Source organism: Loxodonta africana, chromosome X (genome assembly GCF_030014295.1).
Source record: "Loxodonta africana isolate mLoxAfr1 chromosome X, mLoxAfr1.hap2, whole genome shotgun sequence".
Classification (NCBI taxonomy): domain Eukaryota; kingdom Metazoa; phylum Chordata; class Mammalia; order Proboscidea; family Elephantidae; genus Loxodonta; species Loxodonta africana.
Genome location: NC_087369.1, coordinates 51,632,718 through 51,659,430, shown reverse-complemented (window position 1 = coordinate 51,659,430; position 26,713 = coordinate 51,632,718). Strand labels below are relative to the sequence as shown.

Genomic DNA, 26,713 nt, shown 5'->3' with positions numbered 1-26,713 from the left:
TAAACTTGAGATCCAATCTCAGCTCTACCACCTTGTAGCTCTGTAACGTTACTGCTTGGTAACATTTTCAGTTAAATAGTGATATCTTGTGAAGTTATCGTGACAATTGGATGTGTTTGATACCTGTGTATCATTGTGTAAAGAGTATTGAAAAGGTAGTCAGAATTGTGGTTACGTGGAAAGCTCTCATTGATTATGATGGAAAGTGTAAACGCTAAGAAAGTGGAATGCATATTCAGCACAGAAGCGGCCCAGGAGAATGGCTCCTAGTCTTCAAGTGCCGACAGCCCCACTTTTCACCTTGCCTTATTCCAATCCCTTTGTATTAACGAAGGCCCATACTTACCTCCCACTGCCTCCATCTCCTAATTTATTCAGGGGCTGGCATGGACTCCAATGAAAGAAAGCCAGAGCATGTGGGTGCCTGGATTTTCTCTTCTGGCAAATGCTTTGGAACCCAATGACCTGTACCCAAGAAAAAGGACTGACTCCTTATATAGCAAGAAATTATAATGGCAAAAAATTTTCCCATTTCTATTGAAGACAACGTAAAAGGAAATGGAAAAGCTGCAGCAGAAGAGATTAGGATGAATTAAGCAAGACCTAAGACCCCCAGTGCTGGAAGACTTCATACTGTGAACACATTGCCTCTGGGTTTATTTGAGTGTAGTTAGCTTTATGATTCAGCGATGGCTTCGTATTGTCTAAGCCACCCAAAGGAATGCTTGCACAAAATACAAAATGCATACATTAAGAACAAAGCCAAGGATTGTTTTTTTAAAATCCTTCATCAGGATTAAAATCATTTTTTTGGGAAGTTTCAAAGTATCTTTTTTCATTATATCCCCCACTGTTTTCCTGCTCATAAATATTGATGTTGTATAATAGGAAGCATTGTGAAAATTTTATTTGCATACTTGTTTTCTTTGAGAAAGGAAAATTGAAACATTTGTTTAGGCAAAATTTATGCCAAAAGAGTTTTCTGTTTTGGAAAAATTAGAAAACTAGGTTTGTTTTGAGGCTCTTGTGTTAGATGATAGTTTGAGAGTATGTCTTTACATCTTATAAAATAATCATTGCACAAATTGTTTATTCTCTTTTCCAGAATAAAGTACCTCTTGGTACATACACAGTAGACAACTTACAGATGCAGATTGGGGGTGGAGTGTGCCCACACCATTTTTTCTTTTGCAGTAGGGAAGGTAGGTTGGGTAAGGGTGCATGCAGCATGTACGGCATTCACCAGTGTCTGGCCTTCTTCCATATTGCATAACTCCAGGGGATGTCATTTACATTGTAGTCTGTGTGAATGGCACCCTCTGGGATACAACAGTGTGAATGGTCAGCCCTGGAGTTGTACTTCACTTAGTAGTGTCCAAACGCTTGCTTCAAAATGCCACTTCTGGAATTTTACCTCATTTAGTGTCCCTAGTAAGCATTCCAGGGCACAACCTGAGGTGAGTATTGTTGTGGCAACCAAACTAGTTTAATAAACCATACTGCCTCTGAGCACTGCTGGATGAGGAAGAGTGATTAAGGCCTGGTCCCTGCACTCATGGTGCTCACAGCACAGCAGGTCACCTATCTAAGACAGAGATTTTGGCCCTTTAGTCTTTGGGCTTGGAGACCGTACTTTCTCAAACCAAAATCCAGACAAATGGTCTGTGAAGGTATTATTTATGTTTCGAGAGTACATTTAAAGCGGTTTTACAAATAACTTAGTTATTTATTTGACTAATCATTGTGTGAAGAAGAATGAAATTATGTAATTGATGTTGTCCCAGGAATACTGAATGTATGCTCACTGCCAGCGTGAGTTGTTGTTGTTAGTACACGTACAACAGAATGAAACATTGCCTGGTGGTGCTCCATCGTGTTCATGATCGTTGGTATGCTCGAGTCCATTTTTTCTGCCACTGTGTGTTTTGAGTGCCTCCCAAACTAAGGGGCTCATCTTCTGGTACTATATCACACAACACTCTGTTGCGATCCACAGGGTTTTCATTGGCCAATTTTTGGAAGTCTCTGTTTACTTATGTAAACAGGGACTATACACGTGGATTTTGCCAGATGGAATACACAGGAATCAAATCTACTACATCTGTAGAAAGAGACGATAGAAGAGCTCAGTATCATCAGTCAGAACAAGGCCAGGGGCCAACTGCAGAACAGACCATCAATTGCTCATATGCAAGTTCAAGTTGAAGTTGAAGAAAATTAGAACAATTCCACAAGAGCCAAAGTAAAACTTTGAGTATATCCAACCTGAATTTAGAGACCATTTCAAGAATAGATTTGACCCATTGAACGCTAATGGTCGAAGATCAGACGAGTTAGGGAATGACATCAAGTACATCATATATGAAAAAAACAAGAGGTCATTAAAAAGACAGGAAAGAAAGAAAAGACCAAAATGGATGTGAGAAGAGACTCTAAAACTTGCTCTTGAACATTGAGTAGCTAAAGCAAACAGAAGAAATGGTGAGGAAAAAAAAAAAGCTGAAAAGAAGATTTCAAAGGGCAGCTGGAGAAGACAAACTCAAGTATTATAATGACATGTGCAAAGACCTAGATTTAGAAAACCAAAAGGGGAAAACATGCTCTGCATTTCTCAAGCTGAAAGAACTGAAGAAAAAATTCAAGCCTCAAGTTACAATAGTGAAGGATTCTATGGAGAAAATACTGAATGATGCAGGAAGCATCAGAAGAAGATGGAATGAATACACAGAGTCACTATACCCAAAAGAATTGATCTACATGCAGTCATTTCAGAAGGTAGCATATGATCAAGAGCTGATGGTACTGAAGGAAGAAGTCCAAGCTGCACTGAAGACATTGGCAAAAAACAAGGCTCCAGGAATTGATGAAATACCTATTGAGATTTTTCAACAAACAGATGCAGTGCTGCAGGTGCTTACTCTTCTATGCCAAGAAATTTGGAAGACAGCTACCTGACCAACCGACTAGGAGAGATCCATATATTTAAACTTATTGTGATTTAAGTGGAAGTTTACAAACCCAGTATGTCTCTCACACAAACACTTACACATACCTTGCTATGTACTCCTAGCTGCTCTCCCCCTAATGAGAAAACACACTCCTCCTCTCTACCTTGTATACCCTGTGTCCATTCAACCAGCTCCTGTCCCCCTCTGCCTTCTCATCTCGCTTCTGGACAGGAGGCCCACATAGTCTCATGTGTTTATACTTGAGCCAAGAAGCTCACTCATCACTGGTATCATTTTATGTCTTATAGCCCAGTCCAATCCCTGTCAGAAGAATTGGCTTTGGGAATGGTTTCAGTCTTGGGCTAACAGAGGGTCTGGGGACCGTGACCTCCGGGGTCCCTCTAGTCTCAGTAAGACCATTAAGTCTGGTCTTTTTATGAGAATCTGAGATCTGCACCCCAGTGTTCTCCTGCTCCATCAAGGACTCACTCTTGCGTTCCGTTTCAGGGCAGTCATCGGTGGTAACCAGGCACCATCTAGTTCTTTCCATCTCAGGCTGATGGAGTCTCTGGTTTATGTGGCCCTTTCTGTCTCTTGGGGTCATATTTACCTTGTGTCTTGGGTGTTCTTCATTCTCCTTTGGTCCAAGTGAGTTGAGACCAATTGATGCATCTTAGATGGCCGCTTGCTAGTGTTGAAGACCCCAGGCACCACTCACTAAAGTGGGATGTAGACCATTTTCTTAGTACATTTTGTTATGCCTATTGACCTAGATGTCTCCTGAAAACATTGTCCCCAGACCCCCATTCCTGCTATTCTGGCCTTCAAAGTGTTTGGTTGTATTCAGGAAACTTCTTAGCTTTTGGTTTAGTCCACTTGTGCTGAACTCCCCTGTATTGTGTGTTGCATTTCCCTTCACCTAAGTATTTCTTGTCTATTATCTAATCAGTGAATACCCCTCTCTCTCCTTCCTCACCCTTGTAACCATCAAAGAATATTTTCTTCTCTGTTTAAAAATTTTTCTTAAGTTCTTATAATAGTGGTCTCATACAATATTTGTCCTTTTGCAACTGATTAATTTCACTCAGCATTATAATGCCTTCCAGATTCCTCCATGTTATGAGATGTTTCATGGATTAATCATTGTTCTTAGTCTTTGTGTACTATTCCATTATGTGAATATACCATAATTTATTTATATTCATCCATTGATGGACACCTTGTTTCCATCTTTTTGCTAATGTAAACAGTGCTGCAATGAACATGGGTGTGCATGTATCTGTTTGTGTGAAGGCTCTTATTTCTCTAGGATATATTCCAAGGAGTGGGATTGCTGGATCGTATGGTACTTCTATTTCTAGCTTTTTAAGGAAGCGCCAAATCAATTTCCAAAGTGCTTGTACCATTTTATATTCCCACCAGCAGTGTGTAAGTGTTCCAGTGTCTCCACAACCTCTCCAACATTTATTATTTTGTGTTTTTTGAATTAATGCAAACCTGGTTGGGATGAGATGGTATTTCATTGTAGTTTTTTCTTCCGCAGATTGAATTTAGTTATTTATTTATTGTACTTTAGGTGAAAGTTTACAAATCAAGTCAGTCTCTCATACAAAAAACCATACACACCCTGCAGTGTACTCCCAGATGCTCTCCCCTTAATGAGACAGCACATTCCTCCTCTCCACCTTGTATTCCCTATGTCCATTGAATAGCTCCTGTCCCCCTCTTCCTTCTCATCTCATCACCAGACAGGAGTTGCCCACAGAGTGTCATGTGTCTACTTGAACCACGAAGCTCACTCCTCATCAGCATAATTGTCTATCTTATAGTCCAGGCCAATCCCTGTCTGTAGAGTTGGTTTTGGGAATGGTCCCAATCTTGGGCTGTGAAAGGGTCCAGGGACCATGACTGTCAGAGTCCCTCTGGTCTCAGTCAGACCATTAAGGCTGGTCTTTTTATGAGAGTTTAAAATCTGCATCCCACTGTTCTTCTTCTCCATCAGGGATTCTCTGCTATGTTCCCTGTCAGGGCAGTGATGAGTGGTAGCTGGGCACCATCTAGTTCTTTGGGTCTCAGGCTGAAGGAGTCTCTGGTTTATGTGGCCCTTTCTGTCTCTTGGGGTCATATTTACCTTGTGTCTTGGGTGTTCTTCATTCTCCTTTGCTTCAGGTGGGTTGAGACCAATTGATGCATCTTACATGGCCGCTTGCCAGTGTTTAAGACCCCAGACCCCTCTCACCAAAGTGGGATGCAGATCGTTTTCTTAATACAGTTTGTTATGCCAATAGACGTAGATGTCCCCTGAAACCATGGCCCCCCCAAACCCCCATCCCTGCTACTTCTGGCCTTTGAAGGTTTTGGTTTAGTCCAGTTGTACTGACTATCCTTGTGTTATGTGTTGCCCTTCCTTGCAACTAAAAAAATTTCTGTCTACTATTCGAGTTAGTGAATATCCCTCTCCCTCCCTCCCCACTCTAGTAAACATCAAATAATATTTTCTTCTGTGTTTAAACTTTATTTAGAGTTCTTATGATAGTGGTCTCATACAATATTTGTCCTTTTGCAATTGACTGATTTCACTCAGCATAATGCCTTCCAGATTCCTCCATGTTAGGAAATGTTTCACAGATTCATCGTTGTTCTTAATCGTTGCATAGTATTCTGTTGTGTGAATATACCATCATTTATTTATCCATTCATCTGTTGATGGGCACCTTGGTTGCTTCCATCTTTTTGCTATTGTAAACAGTGCTGCAGTAAACATGGGTGTTCATATATCTGTTGGTGTGAAGGCTCTTATTTCTTTAGGGTACATTACAACGAGTGGAATTGCTGGGTTGTATGGTAGATCTATTTCTAGCTTTTCAAGGAAGTGCCAAATTGATTTCCAAAGTGGCTGTACCATTTCACATTCCCACCAGCAGTGTTTAAGTGTTCCAGTCTCTCCACAACCTCCCCGACATTTATTCGTGTTTTTTGGATTAATGCCAGCCTTGTTGGAGTGAGGTGGAATCTCATTGTAGTTTTGATTTGTATTTCTCTAATAGCTAATGATCGTGAGCTTTTCCTCAAGTATCTGTTAGCAGCCTGAACGTCTTCTTTGGTAAACTGCCTGTTCATATCCTTTGCCCATTCTTTAATTCGCTTGTCTTTTTGTTGCTGAGTTTTTGCAGTGTCATGTAGATTTTAGAGATCAGACGCTGATCAGAAATGTCATAGCTAAAAACTTTTTCCCAAACTATACGTAATCTTTTTACTCTTTTGCTGAAGTCCTTGGATGAGCATAGGTGTTTGACTTTTAGGAGCTCCCAGTTATCTAATTTCTCTTCTGGTGTTTGTACAATGTTAGCAATGTTTTGGATACTGTTTATGCTATGTATTAGGGCTCCTAGCGTCATCCTTATTTTTTCTTCCTTCATCTTTATTGTTTTAGATTTTATATTTAGGTCTTTCATCCCTTTTGAGTTTGTTTTTGTGCATGGTCTGAGGTATGGGTCTTGTTTCATTTTTTTTGCAGATGTATATCCAGTTACGCCAGCACTATTTGTTGAAGAGACTGTCTTTTCCCCATTTAACTGTCTTGGGGACTTTGTCAAATATCAGCTGCTGGAGGCAGGACCAAGATGGCTGACTAGGCAGAAGTTCCCGCTGACCCCTCTTGCAACAAAGACTCAGAAAAACAAGTGAATCGATTACATACATGGCAATCTACGAACCCTGACCATCAAACTCAGAACTAGGGAATTGACCTGAGTGACAGGGAAGTGAGAATCCGTGCACTGAAGGAGGGAGCAGTCCCAGAGACTGGCAAGCTGTGCCCCAGCCATGAGCCCTCAGGGGAGCATGAATCCACCTGCGCTGAAGCAGTGAGCAGTCCCAAAGATTGTCATGCCTCCCCCCAGCCTTGAGCCCTCAGGGGAGCGAGAATCTGCTTGCTGAAGCAGTGACCACTCCCGGAGACTGGCGAGCCACGCCCCATGCCTGAGCCCTCAGGGGAGCAAGAGTCTGCACTGAATCACCTAGCGGGTCCCGGAGACCAGTGTGCGGCAACGCAGCCCTGAGTCCTCAGGGGGGTGAGAATCCGTGCACTGGGGCACTGACCAGTTCCAGAGCCCAGCGTGTCACATCCCAGCCCTGAGCCCTCAGAGGAAAGAGAAACCGTGCTCTGAAGAAGCAACCAGTTCCTGAGCCCAGCAAGATGCACCCCAGGCCTGAACCCTTGTGAAGCCTTGGGACCAGAGCAGTGGAGATGATCGTGGCTTCCTGAGACAAGTCAAGCAGGGACGCAGCGCTAACTCCCTGGGGCAATCTCCATGGGGACCCAGACAGCACACACAGGCTACACACCCCTCTGGAATCTCAGATAAAACAGTCCTCACCAAAGAAGATTAGTGAGTTCATCTATTTTACTCTCTTCTATCTATCTGATCCCTCCCCTCCCTGCCCCAGCTGGCTTCAGTAACATTGGAATTCCCTGGGCCAGAGACTGAAATGCTTTGCAGGTTTTTTTTTCTAACCCATTCTCCTGGCCTGGAAAAGAAGCAGTTAACAATCAGGTGAAAAATCCTTTCCTGATTTCTCTAAACTGGAATAGCAGTACAGAACCGGCACCACTGGCTTTCACCCCTACATGGAACCAGGTGAGTATTTTAATGCAAAGGCAATTCTTTTAGAGATCTGACTGTAATTGTTGTAGCTGAGCAGTGGGAAGGCAAGTTTTGGAGGTCTGATACCACTCTACCTATTAAACAGAGACCTCACTGATCTGTAGCAGGGAACTGAGGGCTAAGGCTCCATCCACACCACCTAGCCACCTGCTAAAGGGGTCAGAGGATAATGATGCCTACCAATTTATAGAGTTACAAGCATTGGGTGCCTGAGGTACAGCTGCAGAGCCCACCCACCAGAGCACTCTAGAGAACATAGATGCTCCTTCCTCACTGGCACTTGGGGAAAGCCTGTCAGTACCATGCTCTCCTCAGAGTGTGACACCCTGCCAGTACTAGAAACTGGTGCATACAACCATACAACCATCACCACTACTCCTCTAAGATAGTAGGGGAGAGCCTACACCACACAATAGGTGACCCACTATCAGGACACCTGAGCTGATTCTATTCAAGAATAGTGAATGGACTCATAGGCTCATATACCGGGTAATAGCTCAAACCAGCTGGTAACAGGACATAAGCGATTCAAAGGCTCCAACAATTAAGTTACCTTGCTCTAGTAGCCCATCTGGGTGTATTGAAACATAACAAAACAAGAAGATAAGACTCAGTAAGCAAATATATGATAAATCATTACAATAACTTATAGATGGCTCGGAGACAGCAGTTGATATCAAATCACATAAAGAAACAGACCATGATTGCTTCTACAACCCTCCAAATCAAAGAATCAAAATCTTTCCCAAATGAAGATACATTCCTGGAATTGCCAGATGCAGAATATAAAAAGCTAATATACACAATATTTTAAGACATCAGGGATGACCTCAGAAATGAAATAAGGCAATCTACAGAAAAAGCCAAGGAACACACTGATAAAGCAGGTGAAGAAATCAAAACGATTATTCAAGAACATAGTGAAAAAATTAATAAGCTCCAAGAATCTGTAGAAAGACAGCATTCAGAAATCCAAAAGATTAACAATAAAATTACAGAATTAGACAACTCAATAGGAAATCAGAGAAGCAGAATCGAGGAATTGGAATGCAGAGTAGGGGAGTTGGGGTTAAGACAATTGACACCAATATATTTGAAGAAAAATCAGATAAAAGAATTTTAAAAAAGAAGAAACCCTAAGAATCATGTGGGACTCTATCAAGAAGAATAACTTCCGTGTGATTGGAGTTCCAGAACAGGGAGGGATAACAGAAAATACAGAGAGAGTAGTTGAAGATCTGTTGGCAGAAAACTTCCCTGGCATCATGAAAGATAAAAGGATATCTATCCAAGATGCTCATCAAACCCCATACAAGATAGATCCCAAAAGAAAATCACCAAGGCATATTATCATCAAACTTGCCAAAACCAAAGATAAAGAGAAAATTTTAAAAGCAGCCAGGGATAAACGAAAAGTCACCTTCAAGGGAGAATCAATAAGAATAAGTTCAGACTACTCTGCAGAAACCACACAGGCAAGAAGGCAATGAGATGACATATATACAGCTCTGAAGGAGAAAAGCTGCCAGCCAAGAATCATATATCCAGCAAAACTCTCTCTCAAATATGAAGGAGAAATTAAGACACTTACAGATAAACAGAAGCTTAGAGAATTTGCAAAAACCAAATCAAAGCTACAAGAATTACTAAAGGAAATTCTTTGGTCAGAAAATCAATAATACCAGATACCAACACAACACGAGGTCACAAAACAGAACATCCTGATATCAACTCAGATAGGGAAATCATGAAAACAAAATAAGATTAATTAAAAAAAACGCTCAAAACAGGGAATCAATAATGTCATTGTGTAAAAGATTAAAATAATCAAAAAAGAGGGACTAAATAAAGGAGGCATAGATCTTCCATATGGAGAGGAAACAAGGCGATATAGGACGATACAAGTTAGGTTTTTACTTAGAAAAATAGGGGTAAATATTAAGGTAACCACAAAGAGGTCTAACAATTCCATACTTGAAAATAAAAGCCAAGATAAACATAACGACTCAGCAAAAGTAAATTGAATTACTATGAAAATGAGGAACACACGATTTACAAAGGGAAACTCGTCAGCACAAAAAAGTAAGTGGAAAAATGAAATTGTCAACAACACACAAAAAAAGGCATCAAAATGACGGTACCAAACTCACACTTATCTATAATTACGCTGAATGTAAATGGACTAAATGCACCAATAAAGAGACAGAGAGTCACGGACTGGATAAAAAAACATGATCCGTCTATATGCTGCCTACAAGAGACACACCTTAGACTTCTCAGAGACACAAACAAAAACTCAAAGGATGGAAAAAAATATATCAAGCAAACAACAATCAAAAAAGAGCAGGAGTGGCACTATTTATTTCTGACAAAAGAGACTTTGAAGTTAAATCCACCACAAAGGATAAAGAAGGACACTATATAATGATTAAAGGGACAATTTACCAGGAAGATATAACCATATTAAATATTTATGCACCCAATGACAGGGCTGCAAGATACATAAAAGAAACTCTATCAGCATTGAAAAGTGAGATAGACAGCTCCACAACAATAGTAGGAGACTTCAACACACCGCTTTTGGTGAAGGACAGGACATCCAGAAAGAAGCTTAATAAAGACACAGGTGATCTAAATACCACAATCAACCAACCTGACCTCATAAACATATACAGAACACTCCACTCAACAGCAGCCAAGTATACTTTCTTTTCTAGTGCACATGGAACATTCTCTAGAATAGACCACATATGAGGTCATAAAGGAAGCCTTAGCAGTATTACAAAGCATCTTCTCTGACCATAAGACCATAAAAGTAGAAATCAAGAACAGAAAAACCAGGGAAAAGAAATCAAATACTTGAACACTGAACAATACCCTGCTCAAAAAAGAATGGGTTATAGAAGACATTAAGGAGGGAATAAAGAAATTCATAGAATGCAATGAGACTGAAAATTACTTCTTATCAGAACTTTTGGGACACAGTGAAAGCAGTGCTCAGAGGTCAATTTATATCAATGAATGCACACATACAAAAAGAATAAAGAGCCAAAATCAAAGAACTGTCCCTACAACTTGAACAAATAGAAAGGGAGCAACAAAAGAAACCCTCAGGCACCAAAAGAAAACAAATAATAAAGTAATAATAACAAATAATAAAAAATTAAATGATTTAGAGAACAGAAAAAAATCTGAAACAGTTAACAAGGCCAAAAGCTGGTATCTTTGAAAAAATCATCAAAATTGATAAACCTTTGGCCAGACTGACTACAGAAATACAGGAAAGGAACCAAATAACCCAAATAAGAAATGAGATGGACCATATCACAACACACCCAACTGAAATTAAAAGAATCATATCAGATTACTACGAAAAATTGTACTCTAACCAATTTGAAAACCTAGAAGAAATGGATGAATTCCTACAAACACATTACCTACCTAAACTTACACAAACAGAGGTAGAACAACTAAATAGACGAATAACAGAAGAAGAGATTGAAAAGGCAATCAGAAAACTCCCAAAAAAAAAGCCCTGGTCCGGACAGCTTCACTGCAGAGTTCTACGAAACTTTCAGAGAAGAGTTAACACCACTGCTACTAAAGGTATTTCAAAGCATAGAAAAGGACGGAATACTCCCTAACTCATGCTATGAAGCCAACATATCCCTGATACCAAAACCAGCTAAAGACAACACAAAAAAAGAAAATTACAGACCTATATCCCTCATGAACATAGGTGCAAAAATCCTCAACAAAATTCTATCCAATAGAATTCAACAACATATCAAAAAAATAATCCACCACAACCAAGTGGGATTTATACCAGGTATGCAAGGAAGGTTCAATATTAGAAAAACAATTAATGTAATCCACCACATAAATAAAACGAACCACATGATTTTATCAATTGATGCAGAAAAGGCATTTGACAAAGTCCAACACCCATTCATGATAAAAACTCTCAACAAAATAGGAATAGAAGGAAAATTCCTCCACATAATAAAGGGCATTTATACAAAACCAACAGCCAACATCATACTTAATGGGGAGATTCTAAAAACATTCCCCTTAAGAATGGGAACCAGACAAGGATGCCCCTTATCACCACTCTTATTCAGCATCGTGCTGGAGGTCTTAACCAGGGCAATTAGGCTGGATGAAGAAATAAAGGGCATCCAGATTGGTAAGGAAGAAGTAAAAGTATCTCTATTTGCAGATGACATGATCTTATACACAGAAAACCCTAAACAATCCTCAAAAAAACTAGTGAAACTAATAGAATTCAGAGTATCAGTTCACAAGATAAACATACAAAAATCAGTTGGATTCCTCTACGGCAACAAAAAGAACATCGAAAAGGAAATCACCAAATCAATACCATTCACAGTAGTCCTGAAGAAGATAAAATACTTAGGAATAAATCTAACCAGAAATGTAAAAGACCTATACAAAGAAAACTACACGGTACTACTGCAGGAAACCAAAAGGGACCTACATAAATGGAAAAACATACCTTACTCATGGATAGGAAGACTTAACATTGTAAAAATGTCTATTCTACCAAATGCCATCTATACATACAATGCACTTCTGATCCAAATTCCGACGACATTTTTTAAAGAGATGGAGAAACAAATCACCAACTTCATATGGAAGGGAAAGAAGCCCCAGAAATGTAAAGCATTACTGAAAAAGATGAACAAAGTGGGAGGCCTCACTCTACCTGATTTTAGAACCTATTTTACCACCAAGATAGTTAAAACAGCGTGGTACTGGTACAATAACAGACACATAGACCAATGGAACAGAATTGAGAATCCAGAAATAAATCCATCCACACGTGACTAGCTGATATTTGACAAAGGCTCAGAGTTAATTGGGGAAAAGACAGTCTTTTTAACAAATGGTGCTGGCATAACTGGATATCCATCTGCAAAAAAAATGAAACAGGACCCATACCTCACACCATGCATAAAAACAAGCTCAAAATGGATCAAAAACCTAAAGTCTAAAATGATAAAAATCATGGAAGAAAAAATAGGGAGAACATTAGGAGCCCTAATACATGGCATAAACAGAATACAAAACATTACTGAAAATGCCAAAGTGAAACCAGATAACTGGGAGCTCCTAAAAATCAAACACCTATGCTCGTCTAAAGGCTTCACCAAAAGAGTAAAAAGACCACCTACCGACTGGGAAAAAATTGTCAGCTATGACATCTCTGACCAGTGCCTGATCTCTAAAATCTACATGATTCTGCTAAAACTCAACCACAGAAAGACAAACAACCCAATTAAAAAAATGGGCAAAGGATACGAACAGACACTTCACTAAAGAAGACATTCAGGCAGCTAACAGATACATAAGTAAATGCTCTCGATCGTTAGCCATTAGAGAAATGCAAATCAAAACTACAATGAGAACCCATCTCACTCCAACAAGGCTGGCATTAATCCAAAAAACACAAAATAATAAATGTTGGAGAGGCTGTGGAGAGATTGGAACTCTTGTATACAGCTGGTGGGAATGTCAAAGGGTACAACCCGTTTGGAAGTTGATTTGGTGCTTCCTTAAAAAGCTAGAAATAGAACTACCATACGACCCAGGAATCCTACTCCTCGGCATATATCCTAGAGAAATAAGAGCCTTTACACGAACAGATATATTCACACCCATGTTTATTGTAGCACTGTTTACAATAGCAAAAAGATGGAAGCAATCAAGGTGCCCATCAATGGATGAATGGATAAATTATGGTATATTCACACAATGGAATATACCATATGCATCAACAAAGAACAGTGATGAATCTGTGAAAGAAACATTTCGTAACATGGAGGAATCTGGAAGGCATTATGCTGAGTGAAATTAGTCAGTTGCAAAAGGACAAATGTTGTATAAGACCACTATTATAAGATATTGAGAAACAGTTTAAATTGAGAACGCATTCTTTTGTGGTTACGGGAGGGGGGAGGGAGGGAGGGTGGGAGAGGGATATTTACTAATTAGATAGTAGATAAGAGCTACTTTATGTGAAGGGAAGGACAACACTCAATACAGGGGAGGTCAGCACAACTGGACTAAATGAAAAGCAAAGAAGTTTCCTGAATAAACTGAATGCTTCGAAGGTTAGTGAAGCAGGGGCAGAGGTTTGGGAACCATGGTTTCAGGGGACATCTAAGTCAGTTGGCATTATTAAATCTATTAAGAAAACATTCTGCATCCCGCTTTGAAGAGTGGCGTCTGGGGTCTTAAACGCTAGCAAGCAGCCATCTAAAATGCATCAATAGGTCTCAAGACCTGGATCAAAGGAGAATGAAGAACACCAAGGACACAAGGCAATTACGAGCCCAAGAGACAGAAAGTGCCACATGAACCAGAGTCTACATCATCCTGAGACCAGAAGAACTAGACGGTGCCCGGCTACAACAGATGACTGCCCTGACAGGGAACACAACAGAGAACCCCTGAGGGAGCAGGAGAGCAGTAGGATGTAGACCCCAAATTCTCATAAAAGACCAGACTTAATGGTCTGGCTGAGACTAGAAGGACCCTGGTGGTCATGGCCCCCAGACCTTCTGTTGGCCCAGGACAGGAACCATTCCCGAAGCCAGCTCATCTGACATGGAATGGACTGGACAATGGGTAGTAGAAGGATGCTGGTGAGGAGTGAGCTACTTGGATCAGGTGGACACTTGAGACTATGTTGGCACCTCCTGTCTGGATGGGAGATGGGAGGGTAGAGGGGCTTAGAAGCTGGCAAAATGGACACGAAAAGAGAGAGCGGAAGGAGGGAGCTGTCTCATTGGGGGGAGAGTAATTGGGAATATGTAGCAAGGTGTATATAAGTTTTTATGTGAGAGAATGACTTGATTTGTAAAGTTTCACTTAAAGCACAATGAAAATTATTTTTAAAAAATCAGCTACTAGTGCGTGGATGGATTTATGTCTGGATTCTCAATTTTGTTCCATTGGTCTATGTATCTGTTGTTGTGCCAGTACCAGGCTGTTTTGACTACTGTGGCGGTATAATAAGTTCTAAAATCAGGTAGAGTGAGGCCTCCCACTTTGTTCTTCTTTTTCAGTAATGCTTTACTCATCTGGGGCCTCTTTCCCTTCCATATGAAGTTGGTGATTTGTTTCTCCATCATTAAAAAATGTCACTGGTATTTGGATAGGGATTGCATTGTATCTATAGATTGATTTGGGTGGAATAGATATTTTTACAATGTTGAGTCTTCCTATCCACGAGCAAGGTATGTTTTTCCACTTACATGGGTTTTAGGTCTCTTTGGGTTTCTTGCAGTAGTGTCTTATACTTTTCTTTGTGTAAGTCTTTTACATCTCTGGTTAGATTTATTCCTAAGTATTTTATCTTCTTAGAGGGTATTGTAAATGTTATTGATTTGGTGATTTCCTCCTGGATGTTCTTTTTGTTAGTATAGAGGAATCCAACTGATTTATGTGTGTATATCTTATATCCTGATACTCTGCTAAACTCTTCTCTTAGTATCAATAGTTTTCTGGAGGATTCCTTAGGGTTTTCTGTGTATAAGATCCTGTCATCTGAAAACAGAGATACCTATGCTTTTTCTCTGCCAATTTTGATGCCCTTTATTTCTTTATTTAGCCTAATTACTCCGGCTAGGACCTCCAGCACAATATTGAACAAGAGTGGTGAGAAAGGGCATCCTTATCTGGTTCCGGATCTCAAGGGGAATGCTTTCAGACTCTCTCCATTTAGGATGATGTTGGCTGTTGGCCTTGCATAAATGCCCTTTATTGTGTTGAGGAATTTTCCTTCTATTCCTATTTTGCTGAGAGTTTTTATCATGAATGTGTATTGGAATTTGTCAAATACGTTGTCTGCATTAATTGATAAGATCATGTGGTTCTTGTCTTTTGTTTTATTTATGTGATGGATTACATTGATTGATTTTATGATGTTGAATGATCCCTACATACCTGGTATGAATCCCACTTGGTAACGGTGAATTATTTTTTTTGATATGTTGTTGAGTTCTATTGGCTAGCATTTTGTTCATGAGGGATATAGGTCTGTCATTTTCTTTTTTTGTGTTGTCTTTACCTGGTTTTGGTATCAGGGAAATGCTGCCTTCACAGAATGAGTTAGGGAGTATTCCATCGTTTTCTATGCTCTGAAATACCTTTAACAGTAGTAGTTTTAACTCTTCTCTAGAAGTTTGGTAGAATTGTCCAGTGAAGCCATCAGGGTCAGGGCTTTTTTTTTTGTTCCCAGCCCAGAAAAAAGAAGAAACCCAGTGGCATCGAGTCGATTTCGACTCATTAAATTACCTTTTCAATCTCTTCTTTTGTTATGGGTTTATTTAGTTGTTCTGCCTCTGTTTGTGTTAGTTTAGGTAAGTAGTGTGTTTCTAGAAATTTGTCCTTTTGCTCTAGGAATTAAAATTTGTTAGAGTACAATTTTTCATAGTATTCTGTTATGATTCTTTTAATTTCAGTTGAGTCTGTTTTGATTTTGCCCATCTCATTTCTTATTTGGGTTATTTGCTTCATCTCCTTTTTTTATTTTGTCAGTCTGGCCAATGGTTCATCAGTTTTGTTAATCTCTTCAAAGAACCAGGTTTTGTTCTTGTTATAGTTTTTTTCTGTTCTCTATTTCATTTAATTCTGCCCTAATTTTTATTATTTGCTTTCTGCTGGTGCCTGAGGTTTTTTTTTGTTTCTTTGTTTCTCTCTTTGTATTTGTTCAAGTTGTAGAGATATTTCTTTGACTTCTGCCCTTTCTTCTTTTTGAATGGGTCCATTGACCTCTGAGCACTGCTTTAGCTATGTTTCAAAGGTTCTGATAGGAAGTGTTTTCATTCACATTGGATTCTATGAATTTCTTTATTCTGTACTTAATTTCTTTTAAAATCAAGTCATTTTTGAGCAAAGTTTTGTTCAGTTTCCATGTGTTTGATTTCTTTTCCTTTCGTTTTCTGTTATTGACCTCTAGTTTTATGGCCAGAGAAGATGCTTTGTAATATTTCGATGTTTTGGATTCTGTTAAGGCTTGCTTTATGGCCTAATATGTGGTCTATTCTAGAGGATGTTCCATGTGGGTTGGAAAAGAAAGTATACTTGTCTGCTGTTGGGTGGAGTGTTCTGTACATGTTTATGAGGTCAAGTTGGTTGATTGTGGCATTTAGCTCTTCCTTGTCTTTATTGAGCTTCTTTCTGGATGTTCTGTTCTTCACTGAAAGTGGCGTGTTGAAGTACCTTACTATTATTGTGGTGCTGTCTATCTTGCTTTTCAATGCTGTTAGAATTTGTTTTATGTATCTTGAAGCCCTGTCGTTGGGTGCATAAATATTTAGCATGGTAATATCCTCCTCGTATATTGTCCCTTTAATCATTTTATAGTGTCATTCCTTTTCCTTTGTGGTAGATTTAAGTTTGAAGCCTATTTTGTCAGAAATTAATATTGCCACTTCTGCTATTTTTTGGTTGTTGTTTGCTTGATATATTTTTTTCCATCTTTTGAGTTGTAGTTTGTGTTTTAAGTCTAAGGTGTGTCTCTTGTAGGCAGCATATAGACGGATCATGTATTTTTATACATTCTGCAACTCTTTATTGGTACATTTAGTCCATTTACATTTACCGTGATTATAGATAGGCATGAGTTTAGTGCTGTCATTTTGATGTCTTTTTTTGTGTGTTGTTGACAGTTTCATTTTTCCACTTTTTTTGTGCTGAGTAGTTTTTCTTTGTGAATTGTGTTTTCCTCTTTTTCATTTTTGTTGATTTTGTTTTTACTAAGTCATGTTTTTCTTTTGATGTGTAAGACTGTTAGATTCCTTCATGATTAGCTTCATATTTACCCCTATTTTTCTAAGTTTAAACCTAACTTGTATCTCCATATATCGGATCCTTGACTTCCTCTTCATATAGAAGATCTGTGACTACATTATTTAGTTACTCTTTATTGATTTAATATTGTCATCTTTTACATGATGACATCAGTGATTCCCTGTTTTGAGCTTTTTTTTTTTAATCTTCATTCATTTTTGTGATTTCCCTATCCGGGTTGATACCTGATTGCTCTGTCCTGTGTTCTAGTGTTGGGTTGATATCTAATATTGTTGATTTTCTAACCAGAGAATTCCCTTTAGTATTTCTTGTAGTTTTGATTTGGTTTTTGCAAATTCCCTAAGCTTCTGTTTATCTGGAAATGTTCTAATTTCACCTTCATATTTGAGAAACAGTTTTGCTGAGTATATGATTCTTGGTTGGCAATTTTTGTCCTTCAATGCTTTATATATGTCATCCCATTGCCTTCTTGCCTGCATGGTTTCTGCAGAGTAGTCCGAGCTTATTCTTTATTGATTCTCTTTTGTAGGTAGCTTTTTGCTTATCCCTGGCCACTCTTAAAATTTTCTGTTTATCTTTGGTTTTGGCAAGTTTGATTATAATATGTCTTGGTGACATTCTTTTGGGATGTACCTTGTATGGGGTTCGATAAGCATCTTGGATAGATATCTTTTCATCTTTCTCGATGTCAGGGAAGTTTTCTGCCAACAAATATTCAACAATTCTCTCTGTATTTTCTGTTATCCCTCCCTGTTCGGGTACTTCAGTCATCGTAGGTTATTCTTTTGATAGAATCCCACATGATTCTTAGGGTTTCTTCATTTTTTAAAATTCTTTTATCTGATTTTTCTTCAAATATATTGTTACCAACTGTTTTTCTTCAGTCTCCCTAATTCTGACTTCCAAATCCTCAATTCTGGTCCATTGACTTTCTACTGTGTTGTCTAATTCTGAAATTTTATTGTGAATCTTCCAAATTTGTGATTGCTGTCTCTCTATGGGTTCTTGTAGCCTATTAAATTTTTCCTTACGTTCTTGAATAATCTTCTTAATTTCCTCGGCTGCTTTATCTGTGTGCTCCTTGGCTTGTTCTGGGTTTTGCCTGATCTCCTTCCTGATGCCTTGAAGAGTTCTGTATATTAATGTTTTGTGTTCTACATCTGGTAATTCCAGGAAAAATCTTCATCCAGAAGAGTACTTGATTCTTTGTTTTGGGAGTTTGTTGAAGCAGGCGTGGTTTGCTTCTTTATGTGATTTGATATCAACTGTTGTCTCTGAGCTTCCTATAAGTTATTGTATTAATTTACTTTATGTTTACTCATACTTCCTGCTTTGTTTTGTTTTGATACAACAAAATAGGCTACAAGAGTGAGCTAACTTGATTATTGGAGCCTTTGGAGCACTGTTACCAGATGACTAGAGTGGTTACCAGGTGTATGAGCCAGGAGTCCATTCACTGTTCTTGTATAGATTCAGCTCAGGTGTCCCGGTAGTCAGTCAACTAGTGTGTGGTGCAGGCTCTCACCTATGATCCTAGAGAAGCAGTGGTGATTGGTGTACGCACAGGTTTTTGTAGCAGCAGGGGTCACACTCTGAGGAAGGCAGGGGGCTGACAACCTTCCCCTGAATGTCTGTGAGGAACGCACGTCCCCGTTCTCTAGAGCGCTCTGAGGGGTGGGCTCTGCATTTGTACCATAGGCATCCAATGCTTTTAACTGTAAGGATGGGTAGGTACCACTTATCCTTGGATCCCTGTCGCAGGTGGCTAGGTTGTGTGGGTGGAGAATCCAGTCCTCAGGCCCCTGTTGTGGGTAGTAGGCGAGGGCCTTGTTTAATAGGCAGAGCGGTATCATACATCAAAAGTCTGCTTCTCCACCGCACAGCTGGGGCAGTTATAGTCAGACCTCTAACAGATTTGCCCTTGCAATATAACAGCCAGATCCTATCTGCTGTAACAGGGCCACCTGGATCTATGCAGGGGTGAAGACAAAGTCTGTGGACCACTTGTGCCTGGACTGCAGCCACTTCTGCTCTGAGTTTCCAGATTAGGGGAGTCGGCAGAGTATTTCTCTTCCATTTGTCAATTTGTTCCTTTTCCAAGGCCAGGGGAATGGCTCAGAGAGCACAGAAGGACCTACCTCAGGCCCAGAGTAATCAACTATTAATGAAGCTGGCTGGGGCAGAGGGAGGAGGGATCAGATAGGAGAGAGTTCTTTCAAAAGGAGGAGCTATTAGATCCGAGCGGTAAATTAGGTGAAATCACTTATCTTGTGCCGAGAACGCTGTTCTATCTCAGATTCTGGAGGAGTGTGTAGATTGTGTCCACTGGCCCCGTGGTCGCGCCAAGGGGTTGGGGCTGCAGTACCTCGCTTGCCTTCTTTTGCTGAAGCAGCCGCAACCTAAACACCACCTCCCGCCTTGCTGCAGTCACACCAGGGAATCGGGGGTGTGCCACTTTGCTTGCCTGCTTTCTCTGAAGCAGCTGCATCCCAGAACACTACTGCCAGCCCCACCACAGGGGAATAGGGGCTGAGGTGCTGCTAACAACTCGGCAACTCCTCGCTGCTTCTGCACTGTCTCTCTCTCCTGCTGTCACTCAGATTTCTTAACTTTGCCTTTGATGCTCAGGGTTCCTAGGCTGTCAAATATGTATAATCGATTCACTTGTGTTTTGGGGTCTTAGTTGTAAGAGGGACCACTGGAGCTGTCTGTCTACCTGCCATCTTGGCCCCGCCTCTCTCACAGTAGTTTTGATTTGCTCTTCTCTAACGGTTAACGACTGCGAGCATTTCCTCATGTATCTGTTAGCCACCTGAATGTCTTCTTTGATGAAGTGCCTGTTCATATCCTTTGTCCATTTTTAATTGAGTTATTTGTCTTTTTGTAGTTGAGTCTTTGCAGTATCATGTAGAATTTAGAAATCAGACACTGATTGGAATTGTCATAGCCAAAAATTGTTTCCCAGTCTGTAGGTAATCTTTTTACTCTTTTGGTGAAGTCTTTGGATGAGCATGGGTGTTTGATTTTTAGGAGCTCCCAGTTATCTAGTTTTTCTTCTGCATTTTTAGTAATGTTTTGTATACTGTTCATGCCATGTATTAGGGCTCCTAACTTTGTCCCTTTTTTTCTTCCATGGTCTTTATCGTTTTAGATTTTATATTTAGGTCTTTGATCCATTTTGAGTTAGTTTTTGTGCATGGTATGAGGTATGGGTCTTGTTTCATTTTTTTGCAGATTACTATTATCCAGTTATGCCAGCAAACCCCGGTGGTGTAGTGGTTAAGTGCTATGGCTGTTAGCCAAAGGGCTGGCAGTTGGAGTCCACCAGGTGCTCCTTGGAAACTCTCTGAGGCAGTTCTACTCTGTCCTATAGGGTCGCTATGAGTTGGAATCAACCCGATGGCACTGGGTTTGGTTTTTGGTTTTATCCAGTTATGCCATCACCATTTGTTAAAGAGGCTGTCTTTTCCCCCATTTAACAGACTTTGTGCCTGCTCATATGTGGATGGATTTATGTCTGGATTCTCAATTCTGTTCCATTGGTCTATGTATATGTTGTTTTACCAGTACCAGGCTGTTTTGACTACTGTGGCGATATAATATGTTCTAAAACCAGGTAGTATGAGGCCTCCCACTTTGTTTTTCTTTTTCGGTAATGCTTTACTTATCTGGAGCCTCTTTCCCTTCCATATGAAGTTGGTGATTTGTTTCTCCATCTCATTAAAAAATGTCATTGGTATTTGGATAGGGATTGTATTGCATCTATAGATCCCTTTGGGTAGAATAGACATTTTTATCATGTTAAATATTCCTATCCATGAAAAAAGTATGTTTTTCCACTTATGTGGGTCTCGTTTGGTTTCTTGCAGTAGTGTCTTATAGTTTTCTTTGTATAGGTCTTTTACATGTCTGGTTAGGTTTTTTTCCTACGTATTTTATCTTCTTGGGGGCTATTGTAAATGGTATTGATTTGGTGATTTCCTCTTGGACGTTCTCTTTGTTGGTATAGAGGAATCCAACTGATTTATGTGTATTTGTCTTGTATCCTGATACTTTGCTGAAATCTTCTATTAGTTTTAGTAGTATTCTTAAGGATTCTTTAGGGTTTTCTGTGTATAAGATCATGTCATCTGCAAATAGAGATACTTTTACTTCTTCCTTACTGATTTGGATGCACTTTATTTCTTTATCTAGCCTAATTGCTCTGGCTAGGACCTCCCGTATAATGTTGAATAAGAGTGGCAATAAAGGGCTTCCTTGTCTGGTTTCCATTCTCAAGGGGAATGCTTTCAGACTCTCTCCATTTAGGATGATGTTGGCACTTGGATTTGCATAAATGCCCTTTATTATGTTGAGGAATTTCCCTTCTATTCCTATTCTGCTGAGAGTTTTTTTTTTTATTACGAATGGGTGTTGGACTTTGTCAAATCCCTTCTCTGAACCAGTTGATAAGATCATGTGGTTCTTGTCTTGTTTTATTTATATGATGGATTACATTGATTGTTTCTCTAATGTTGGACCATCCCTGCATAACTGGTATGAATCCCGCTTGGTTATGGTGAATTATTTTTTGATATGTTGTTGAATTCTATTCGCTAGAATTTTGTTCAGCAGTTTTGCATCTAAGTTCATGAGGGAAATAAGTCTGTAATTTCCTTTTTTTGTGGTGTCTTTACCTGGTTTTGTTATCAGGAAAATGCTGGCTTCATAGTATGAGTTTGGGAGTATTCCAGCCTTTTCTATGCTCTGAAATACCATTTGTAGTAGTGGTGTTAACTCTTCTCTGAAAGTTTGGTAGAATTCTCCAGTGAAGCTCTCAGGCCAGGGCTTTTTTTTTTTTTGGTTAGGAATTTTTTAATTACCTCTTTAATCTGTTCTTTTTTATGGGTTTATTTAGTTGTTTTACCTCTGTTTGTGTTAGTTTTGGTAAGTAGTGTTTTCCTAGAAATTCATCCATTTCTTGTAGGCTTTCAAATTTGTTCGAGTACAATTTTTCATAGTAATCTGATATGATTCTGTTAATTTCAGTTTTGTCTGTTGTGATATTACTCATCTCAGTTCTTATCCCAGCTATTTGCTTCCTCTCCTGTTTTTCTTTTGTCGGTCTGGCCAATAGTTTATCAATTTTGTTAATCTTTTAAAAAAAAACAGCTTTTGGTCTTGTTAACTCTTTCAATTGTTTTTCTGTTCTCTATTTCATTTAATTTTGTTGTAATTTTTGTTATTTCTTTTTTCCGATGCCTGAGGGTTTCTTTTGTTGATCTTTCTATTTGTTCAAGGTGTAGGGATAATTCTTTGATTTTGGCCCTTTCTTCTTTTTGAATGTGTGCGTTTGTTTCCACAAATTGATGTCTGAGGACTGCTTTAGCTGTGTTCCAAAAGTTCTGATAGGAAGTGTTTTCAGTCTCATTGTATTGTATGAACTTCTTTATTCTGTGCTTAATTTTTCTATAACCCAGTCGTTTTTAAGCAAGGGGTTGTTCAGTTTCCATGCGTTTGATTTTTTTTTCCTTTCTTTGTTTTTGATTTCTACTTTTATGGGTTTATGGTCTGAGAAAATGCTTTGTAGTACCCGATGCTTTGGATTCTGTTAAGGCTTGCTTCATGACCAAATATGTGGTCTATTCTAGAGAACGTTCTGTGTGCATTGGAAAAGAAAGTATACTTGTCTGCTGTTGGGTGGAGTGTTCTGTATATGTCTCTGAGGTCAAGTTGGTTGATTGTGGCATTTATGTCTTCCGTCTCTTTATTGACCTTCTTTCTGGTTGTCCTGTCCTTCACCGAAAGTGGTGCGTTGAAGTCTGCTATTATTGTGGAGCTGTCTGTCTCACTTTGCAATGTTGTTAGAGTTTGTTTTATGTACCTTGAAGCCCTGTGTTTGGTGTATAAATATTTAATATTGTAATACCCTCCTGGTATACTGTCTCTTTAAGCATTATGTAGTGTCCTTCCTTATCCTTTGGAGTGGATTTTACTTTAAAGTCTATTTTGTCAGAAATCAATATTGCCACTCCTGCTCTTTTTTGATTGTTGTTTGCTTGATATATTTTTTTCCATCCTTTGAGTTTTAGTTTGTGTCTCTAAGCCTAAGGTGTGTCTCTTGTGACAGCATATAGACAGATCGTGTTTTTTTATCCATTCTGCCATCATCTGTCTTTTTATTGGTGCATTTAGTCTATTTACATTCAGCGTAATTATGGATAGGTTTGAGTTTAGTGCTGTTGTTTTGATGTCTTTTTTTATGTGTTGTTGACAGTTTCTTTTTTCCACTTAATTTTTTGTGCTGAGTAGTTTTTCTTTGTATACTGTCTTTTCCTCTTTTTCATTGTTGTTCATTTTGTTTTTGCTGAGTTTTTGTTTTTCTTGTATTTTATTTTTTTGTGTAGGATTGAGTTAGTCTCTTGTGGTTACCTCATTATTTACCCCTATTTTTCTAAGTTTAAACCAAACTTTTATCTCTCTATATAGCCTTGAATGCCTGTCCATATGAAAGTTCTATGGGTACATTTTTTAGTTCCTCTTTATTGATTTAATTTGTCATCTTTTACATAACGACATTGCTTTTTTTCTTTTTTGAGCCTTTTTTAAAATCTTGATTTATTTTAGTGATTTCCCTATATGGGTTGATATCTGATTGCTTTGTCCTGTGTTCTAGTCTTGTGTTCTTATCTGATGTTATTGATTGTCTAACCAGAGGATTCTCTTTAGTATTTATTGTAGTTTTGGATTGGTTTTAGTAAAGTCCCTAAACTTCCATTTATCTGGAAATGTCTTAATTTCACTTTCATATTTGAGAGACAGTTTTGCTAGATATGATTCTTGGCTGGCAATTTTTTTTTCTTTCAAGGCTTTATATATGTCATCCCATTGCCTTCTTGCCTGCATGGTTTCTGCTGAATGGTCCAAGCTTATTGCTATTGACTCTCCTTTGTAGGTGACTTTTCATTTGTCCCTAGCCACTCTTGAAATTCTCTCCTTATCTTTGGTTTTGGCAAGCTTGATTATAATATGTCTTGGTGACTTTCTCTTGGGATCTGCCTTGTGTGGAGTTCGATGAACGTCTTGAATAGTTAGCTTCTCGTAGTTCACGATATCTGGGAAGCTTTCTGCCAAAAAATCTTTAACAATTCTCTCTGTATTTTTTGTTATCCCTCCGTGTTCTGGCACTCCAATCACCTGTAGGTTATTCCTCTTGATAGTGTCCCAGATGATTCTTAAGGTTTCTTTATTTTTTACATTTTTTATTTGATTTTTCTTTGAATATATTGGTGCCAAGTGTTTTATCTTCTTTCACTAATTCTGCCTTCCATTTCCTCAATTCTGCTTCTCTGACTTTCTATTGTGTTGACTAATTCTGAAATTTTATTTTTAATCTTCTGAATTTCTGACTGATGTCTCTCTATGGATTCTTGTAGCCTATTAAATTTTTCATCATTCTCTTGTATAACCTTCTTAATTTCCTCCACTGCTTTATCTCTGTGTTCCTTGATTTGTTCTGTATTTTGCCTGATCTTCTTGATCTTGTTCCTGATTTCTTGAAGAGTTCTGTATATTAATTTTTTTGTATTCTGCATCTGGTAATTCCAGGAAGATTTGTTCTTCCAGAAGATTCCTTTTTTCTTTGTTTTGGGAGCTTGTTGATGCAGTCATGGTCTACTTCTTTATGTGATTTGATATTGACTGTTTCTCTGAGCTATCTATAAGTTATTGTATTAATTTATTTTATGTTTGCTTACTGTGTCCTAGCTTCTTGCTTTGTTCTGCTTTGATATACCCAAATAGGTTTCTTGGGTGAGCTAGCTTGATTGTTGATGCCTTTGAAGTTCTAATGTCTTGTCACCATATGGGTAGAGATATTACCAGGTATATGAGCCTAGGAGTCCATTCACTTTTCTTGTATGGATTTATCTCATGTTTCAAGGTAGTCAGTCACCAAGTGTGTGGTGCGGGCTCTCACCTATGGTCTTAGGGGAGCAGTGGTGTTTGGTGTATACACAGGTATCTGGTTGCAGCAGGGGTTCACACTCTGAGCAAGGCAGCGGGCTGATAACAGTCCCCTGAGTGTCTGTAAGGAAGGCACATCTGTGTTCTCTAGAGCACACAGGTGGGTGGGCTCTGCAGCTGGACCATGAACACCCAATGGTTTTAGCTGTAAAGACTGGGAGGCACCTCTTATCCTTGGACCTCTGTCGTGGGTGGCTAGGTGGTGTGGGTGTAGCCACCAGTCCTCAGGCCCCTTATGTGGGAAGGTGAGGGCTCTGCTTAATAGGCAGAGCAATGCCAAATGTAAAAAACGTGCCTCTCCACTGAACAGCTGAAACAGATAAAGTCAGACCTCAGGCACATACACCCTTGCACAGTGCCATCAAGGGCCTAGCTGCTGAAATGGGCTCACACAGGTCCATGCAGGGGTGAAAGGCATTCAAAGTCCATGAATGGATTGTGCTTATACCCAAGGAAGGGAGCTACTTCTGCCCTGAGTTCCCAGCTTAGGGGAGCTGGGAGATTTTTTTCCCCCATTTGTTAATTTCTTCCTTCTCCAAGGCTGGGAAAATGGCTCAGGACACACAGCAGAACCTATCTCAGGCCCAGGGAAATCGACTGCCACTGACACTGGCTTGGGGCCTGTGACAGAGGGAGGAGGGATCGGGTAAATGGGGGAGAGTTCTTTCAAAAGGGGTGCTTTTAGGTCTGTGCAGTAAAGTAGATGCAAGCTCTTACCTTTTGCTGAGAGTGCTGTTCTTCGCTGATTCCGGAGGGCTGAGTAGACTCTGTGCCACTTGCTCTCTGTGGCTGAGGAAACCGTGTCCCGAATGCAACCCTCAGCCCCGCCATGGTCACTCCAGGCGGTTGGGGCTGAGGGGTGCCAGTTCCTGCTGAGTCAGGTCCAGCAACTCCTTGCTGCTTCTGAACCATCTCTCCTTCCCTCTGCCACTCAGTGCAATTTCTTGACTTTGCCTTTGATGTTCAGGGCTCCTAGCTTGTCATAAATATAATTGATTCACTTGATTTTTTTGATCTTTTTTGTAAGAGGGACCACCGGAAGCATCTGACTACTCTGCCATCTTGACCCTGCCTCCTGGAAGAGATCTTTATTAATTCCTATTCCAAAGAAAGATGATCCAATTGATTTGAACTGCGAACTTTTTGGTTAACAGCCAAGCTAGTACCCACTGCACCACCAGGGTTCCAAGGGGACAGTAGGAACTCCTAAACTTTTAGCCAGCAGATGAGTAGTAAGGGGGCCCTGGCAAACCC

The 26,713-nt window shown here is 39.5% G+C and overlaps 1 pseudogene; it reads right to left on the bottom strand.

Annotated features, from left to right (window-relative positions):
- The window catches only part of LOC100660899 (ubinuclein-1-like), a 64,889-nt pseudogene extending 38,518 nt beyond the window's left edge, over positions 1-26,371 (bottom strand).
- Between the last annotated feature and the right edge of the window lie 342 nt (positions 26,372-26,713).